A 7,370-nucleotide genomic window follows, 5' to 3' on the forward strand; every position below is an offset into this window, starting at 1 on the left:
AGGCAGAAGGCGCCGCGCACACTATATGCGTCATCGCGCCCTCTGACCTGAACAGAGCGGAGCGACGCCGGGAAGATGGAGCGACGCCCGGCGGCTGGAACGGGGACAGGTGAATATAAAATACTTAACTGGTCCCGGCGTCCGGCTCCCTCTGCCTGTCACACGGTCTTCGGTGCCGCAGCCTCTTCCTCTATCAGCGGTCACCGGCACCGCTGATTAGAGAAATGAATATGTGGCTCCACCCCTATGGGAGGTGGAGCCGCGTATTCATTTCTCTAATGAGCGGTCCCACGTGACCGCTGAACAGGGGAAGAGCTGCAGTACCGAAGACCGTGGGACGGGCAGAGGGAGCGTCAGGATCGCTGGAAGCAGGTAAGTATGCCTCAGCGCCCTCTCCCCCTCACCCGCCGACCCCACCGCTACTGTGACTCGAGTATAAGCCGAGAGGGGCACTTTCAGCCCAAAATTTTGGGCTGAAAATCTCGGCTTATACTAGAGTATATACGGTAGGCCTTTTTTACTTGGTGCTAACTCTATCTAGTCTTAATCAATGAGTGGCTCACAGGATCCTCTGGGGCGTGTCTTTAGGTGACTCTGTATTATTGCCCTGTAAGCCACGCCCATTTTGTAAAGACCATAAAAATTGTCGCTAAACCAATGAACCCATATCTCTCGAACCGTATGGCAGATTTTAAAACAAAAATAGAATACTCAAACATGTTTTACAGCTAGCATAAAAGAGGAGCTGTAACAGGTCCAATTTAAAGCTTGCAAATTTGAACAGCTGGTATGGACGGTCTCTAACATGTTTGTTTTTTATGTATTTAAATTTGACAGCATTTATTCTTATTCTAATCTATGATTTTTATTCTTTCACAGTGGAATTATGCTAAAGACAGGACGATATTCTTCTCTTCAGACAATGATATGGATATGACTGCAAGCAACACTGTAACCATTCACGGACTGACTGATGAAGGAACTAAGACGATAGATACCAAACAGTTTCTGGCCAGCTTACAGTCCCAAAACGGCAAAGAAGTAGTAAAAAAACCAAAACTTTTCATTGTCTCTCCTAGTGTATCCTCACCCACCCCCTGCAGACTGTGAGCCCTCGCGGGCAGGGTCCTCCCTCCTTATGTACTCGTGTGCCTTGTTATCTGCTCATGTTTAATGTATTTGTCTATATTTGCCCCGTATTCACATGTAAAGCGCCATGGAATAAATGGCGCTATAAAAATGTATAATAATAATAATAATAATTGTCCACTGGTGGTGAAAAACATTTTGATGCTAAAAGAGATTCTTCCATGGAGAACAAAATAAAGTTTAGTGACTTCTTAGCAAGTTTGGGAGGGGAGAAATCGAAACCCACTGTGACATATGATGACAACCAGACAGTGCTGTTCACCTGTGACCAGCAAGACATGGAAATGACTCGGTCGCATACTGTTTCCATTGACAACAAAGTTTTGAGCGAAATAGCAAAAAGGCAGAACACAAATACTCTTACTGAGCAATTTTCCAAATTTAATAAGCAAAGTGGAAACCATCTGGAGAACAATACTCCTATGTCTGAATATGAACAGAATGATATGGATATCACCAGGTCTCATACGACAGCGATTGAAAACAAAATATTGGAAGGGGTGAAGGCTACAAACGCTACTTCGGAGTTCCAGAATACAATAAGAAAATCTGTTCTGGACTTAACTGCTAATGCTGTGACATATGCTTGCAAGGTGAAGACAAGGACTTCACAAAGTCCAACTCTGGTTTCATTGAGGAGGCCAGGAGGGCATCTTCTATGAACTTGCAAAATAATACACTTTTATTTCAACATGATCAGGGTGACATGGACATGACCTGTTCACATACAATCACTATTAAAAATATGCTTTTACATGATAATGCCCAAATTAGGAGATCTGTTCCAAATGTACAAACCACATTAAGGTGCTCTGCCGCTGATAAAACAGTTTTTGAAGACGACATGGAGCTTACAAAGAGTCATACTTAGATGATCAATGAGCTAAATCAACTCGCATTACATAATCGATCCATTAATTTACAGAACATCACTCCTGCTGCTTCCTCGGATAACTTGGGTACAGAATTAAAAATGTGTCGCAAGGTGGACACAGACCATAAGGTGTTAAAGAAACCACTTCATAGCGAGGAAGGTGAGATGGAAATGACAAACGCCAATGCTGGTCTACTTCTTGCTGATGGAAAATCGCAGCCTAGGAACAAAGAAAATCCAGTGTTTGAAGCCTTACAGGAAAATACTGTGTGCCTATGTGACCAAGACGACATGGATATGACAAGAGCACATACGGTAGCTATAGAAAATAAGGTGATTTCTGAGCTCGGTAATAGGGTGTCAAAAAGTAATTCAATGTTGAGCACCTCCTTAGTAAGTAAGAGTCAGCTTAGGGACATGAAATACACTTCTAAGCCTCATTCAGTCATTGATTTAAATGAAAAGCACTATACCAATCAGACCTTATGTGATCAAGAAATGGACATTACCATGTCAAATACGTTTATTCTTGACGGTCAAAAGCCTGGAAGTGATGTGCCACTTCCCGGCCCAAAGTATAACATTTTCTCTTACCCCATGACGGCACTACCGAGAGAGAGGGATCCGCCCTCAGGGACAGGAAACCCACAGGTTAAAAAGGCGGGACCTCTCCTCCACCTCAGTTCGGTTTCCTGTCCCCGACGGGGATCCCACAGCTCACCATCCAGGAGTCCAGGGACCATCGGGCCGAGTTCAGGCAGCGGGGGGCCCTGCCACGGTCTCAGGTGGATTCCTCCCTGAGGGCGCGTTCCGGGGTCGGCGGGCCTCGTAGATATGCGCGGAGGGGAGGCAGTGAAGAGAACCAAGAAGAGAGCCTGCCTCTTCCCTTTCAAAGGAGACGATCGGTAATAGGTAGCGGCGGCTACCTGGAGTTTTTCTCCGCCGGTCCATGAGGCGCAGGGGGTGGTGACGCCGGTCACCGACAAGCGGCAGAACGCAGGGAGCAGCGGCGGCTGCGGAAGCTCCGTCCCTCCTGTGAGCCAGTAACTAGTGAGCGCGCGCGCGAGGTTCGGCGACTTACTGCGCAGGCGCGGGGGTCACTTCCGGGGCGGCGCAGGGTACCTCTGGGTAATCCGGAAGTTGCCTGGCGCCGCTCTGTCGGTATATATCCGGAAGAAAAGGGGCATACCACTGCTCAGAGATTACCACCATGAGTGGAATAGAGCAGTCGGTGGAAGAAATTTCACAGGCCCCTGTGACAAAGAACCCGAAAGAGCGCCATTCTTCACGAAAACCTACGCAGCGCAGCAGCTCAGGATCCCAGCGTAGCAGAGGCTCTGGTGGATCCAGGAGGGAGACGGTGGTTCAAGTGGAGGAGGCATCCTCAAGGCCATAACCGGTATCTTCCTCACATTAGGAGGGTAAGTGACCTCCGTGAAAGTGTATATTCTAATAGGGGTTTATTGTTTCCTAGGGAAAGAAATGCCAGGGGAAAAGTAAACATAGTGTGCCCGCTTTGTTCAGCAGATTTGCCGGATTCATGGGTTAAAAAACTCTGTGCGTCATGTATTAAGAACACCATTAATGAGGAGACGCCGAGTTTCACATCTGAATTAAGACTTAATTAAAACCCAAGTGGCAGACGCACTAAAAAGTGTAAAAAACCGTAAAAGAAAACGTAAAGAAAAAACTCCAGATTACAGCTCCAGCGAGGGAGATAGCACGAGTGAGGATTCAGATAGCTCTACAGCTTCAGCATCCTCCTCCGCATCTTCAGAAAGCGGTCGCAACTGTTTCCCAATAGATGAAACGGATGCGCTGGCACAATGGGTCTAGCAGACACTCGTTCCAAAAAATCATTACAAGATCTTATGTTTAGTGGCTTGGAACAAAAGAAGTACAGAGTGTTCCCATTAAACGAAAAAATACAAGCCCTAATAAAAAAGGAGTGGAAAAGACCAGACAAAAAAGTACTGTTAACACCCAAAAGGAAATATCCATTTGATGACCCAGCCTGCGCCTCATGGGAAAAGGCGCCAAAATTAGACGTCGCCATTGCGAAAGCCTCTAAAAAATTCGCCCTGCCTTTTGAGGATATGGGGACCCTCAAGGATCCTATGGATAAAAAGGCCGATGTCTTCTTAAAGGGGTCCTGGGAGGCCGCCAGCGGGGGGCTAAAACCCGGTATAGCTGCTACTTGTAGAGCGAGAGCGCTGATGGTCTGGCTGGATCATTTAGAGACTCAATTAAAATATAAAACCCCGACAGAGTCTATACTGGACTCCGTGTCGGCGATGAGAGGTGCCGCTGCGTATCTAGCAGATGCCTCAATAGACTCAGGCTGACGGCAAGATCAGCTTCTTTCTCAAATGCGGCTAGGAGAGCACTATGGCTGAAGTGCTGGCCGGGGGACCTTCAAACTAAAGCCAAGTTGTGTTCCATACCGTGTGAAGGTGAATATTTGTTCGGTCCCACCCTAGACGATGTCCTCGAAAAAGCGGTGGATAAAAAGAAAGCCTTTCCAGGATTCCCAAATCAGTCTTACAGGCGGCCCTTTCGAGGGAGGAGGTTCACACAAAGACGCCCCCCAAAAAACCAAAAGGAGGGGTGGGAAGACAGAAAATTCAAAGGAGGAGGTTTCATGTTTAACAAACCGGATAATAAAAAACAGCCACAATGAGGGTGCGCCCCAGGTAGGAGGGAGACTGACCCACTTTCTTCCAACCTGGGAAAAAATTTCTGGAAGTGCCTGGACTCTAAACATCATAAAGACGGGCCTAAGACTAATTTTTCACACAATGCCACACAATCAGTTTGTGGTCACACCACAAAGAAAGTCGGAGATCGAGCAGCTGAGTATCCAGAGGGAAGTTCTCAGTCTTCTGGAAAAGAAAGTCATACAGGAAGTTCCGCAACAGGAAGAGACGAGGGGGTTTTATTCTCCGCTCTTTCTTCGAACAAAGCCGGACGGAACTTTCAGAGTAATTATAAATTTGAAACAACTAAACAGATACCTGGTAATAGAAAAATTCAAAATGGAAACAATAAAATCATGTCAGATCCCTTATCCCGTTTTGTTTCATGACTGTTATAGACTTAAAAGACGCATACTATCATGTGCCAATCCATCCGGAGTTCCGAAAATACCTCAGGGTTGCAGTAATGATACAAGGGAAACTGAAACATTACCAATACAGGGCCCTTCCGTTTGGTCTAGCCATTGCCCCGAGGGTATTTACAAAATTAATGGCGGAAGTAATGGCCCACATAAGGGAACAAAACATATTGATTGTGCCTTATCTGGACGACCTCCTAGTGATGGGCAGTTCCTCTCTACATTGCAGCCAGCAACTAAACAGAGTGATGGTAGCCCTATCGAATCTAGGATGGTTTTTGAACCTGGAAAAGTCCAGGCTTATCCCGTCTCAAGTACAGTTGTACTTAGGGATAGTAATAGACTCAACAAAGCAAGAGTGTCGTCTGCCGGAAGAAAAAGTATCCAACATGATACATCTAGTGAATCAGTTGAGTGTCTCTCCTCTGATCACTCTAAGGAGAGCCATGTCCATACTGGGGTCAATGACATCCTGTATCCCAGCGGTCCAGTGGGCTCAGAGCCACTCGAGAGATCTCCAGTGGGAAATACTAGAGGCGGTATCCCACGCAGGAGGAAATTTAGAGAAGCGATTAAAAATATCCTCTCGGACAAAAACTTCCTTAGCTTGGTGGACAAATCCGTCCAATCTCAGGAGGGGGGTTCCATGGGTGTGGCCGGTCAAGTCCTTGGGGGTGGGGGGCCCACCTAAACAGGCAAATTGCCCAAGGTCCTTGGTCAGGGGAAGAAAAAGACCTTACTTCAAACATGAAAGAGCTTTTAGCAGTTCAGTACGCCATCAATCATTTTTTAACATCCCTCCGTTCCCACCACATGAGAGTACTGACGGACAACAGGGTGGTAGTAGCATATTTAAATCATCAGGGAGGGACGAGGTCTCAATCCCTAATGAAAGTAACAAATTTCATCATGTCACAAGCAGAAGCCAACTTGTCCTCCCTGACAGCCCTTCACATAAAAGGGTCAGAAAATCAAACTGCAGATTTTCTAAGCAGAACCCAATTAAAACAGGGGGAATGGGAGTTAAATACAAAAATATTCAAACGCATAGTGGATCTCTGGGGGGCCCCGGATATAGATCTATTTGCAAACAATCAAAATCGGAAAACTGAGGCTTTCTGCTCGATAGGTCCTCGGGGGAGTCCAGTGGCTATAGACGCGTTGTTAATTCCATGGAAGTTCCATCTAGCTTATGTGTTTCCTCCGATAGCTCTAATTCCCTTAGTCTTGAAGAAAATCAGGGAGGACAGAGCCAAAGTGATATTGATAGCTCCGTTCTGGCCGAAAAGAGTATGGTTCCCATGGTTACGCCTAATGTCTATAGCGGATCCATGGGTACTCCCAGATATCCCAGACCTTCTGCATCAAGGGCCAGTGAATCACCCACAAATAAAAAGTTTGCATATGACGGCCTGGCTTTTGAAAGGGAACTGTTAACAAAAAGGGGGTTTTCTTCAAATCTAATTTCTACCCTGCTGGCCAGTAGAAAACCAATAACTACCAGAGCATACTGCAAAGTCTGGAAAAAGTTCCTCTCCACGTCAGGGGTTATCCTATCAAATCAGATGCCAATTCAGGAAATTCTAGAATTTCTTCAAAAAGGATTAGAGAAAGGCCTAGCAACAAACACTCTGAAAGTTCAGATTGCAGCATTGGGTGCCCTTTACAACCAGGATTTGGCGGGGAATCACTGGGTAAAAAGATTTATTAGAGCATCTACTAGGTCCATACCAGTTAAACATCTCACCGCTCCTCCCTGGGATCTGAACCTAGTCCTTTCAGCACTAACTAAGGCACCGTTTGAACCTTTATCTCAAACTTCACTGAAAATAATATCTTGGAAAACCTGTTTATTGGTGGCCCTAACCTCAGCTCGCAGGATTAGTGATCTGCAGGCCTTATCAGCTTACCCACCTCTAACCCAAATATTAGATGACAGAGTAATCCTTAAAACTGACCCTTCTTACCTTCCCAAAGTGGCGTCAAAATTCCACAGATCTCAAGAAATAGCTTTACCATCTTTTTGCCCCAATCCAAAAAATAAAAAAGAGGAGGCTCTACACACACTAGATGTAAATAGTGTTGAGCATTCCGATACCGCAAGTATCGGGTATCGGCCGATATTTGCGGTATCGGAATTCCGATACCGAATTCCGATACTTCCCGCGTATCGGATACCGGAATCGGAAGTTCCCAGAATTCAAATTGAACGCAGCAGCCAATGAGGAATGA

Source organism: Ranitomeya imitator, chromosome 1 (genome assembly GCF_032444005.1).
Source record: "Ranitomeya imitator isolate aRanImi1 chromosome 1, aRanImi1.pri, whole genome shotgun sequence".
NCBI lineage: Eukaryota > Metazoa > Chordata > Amphibia > Anura > Dendrobatidae > Ranitomeya > Ranitomeya imitator.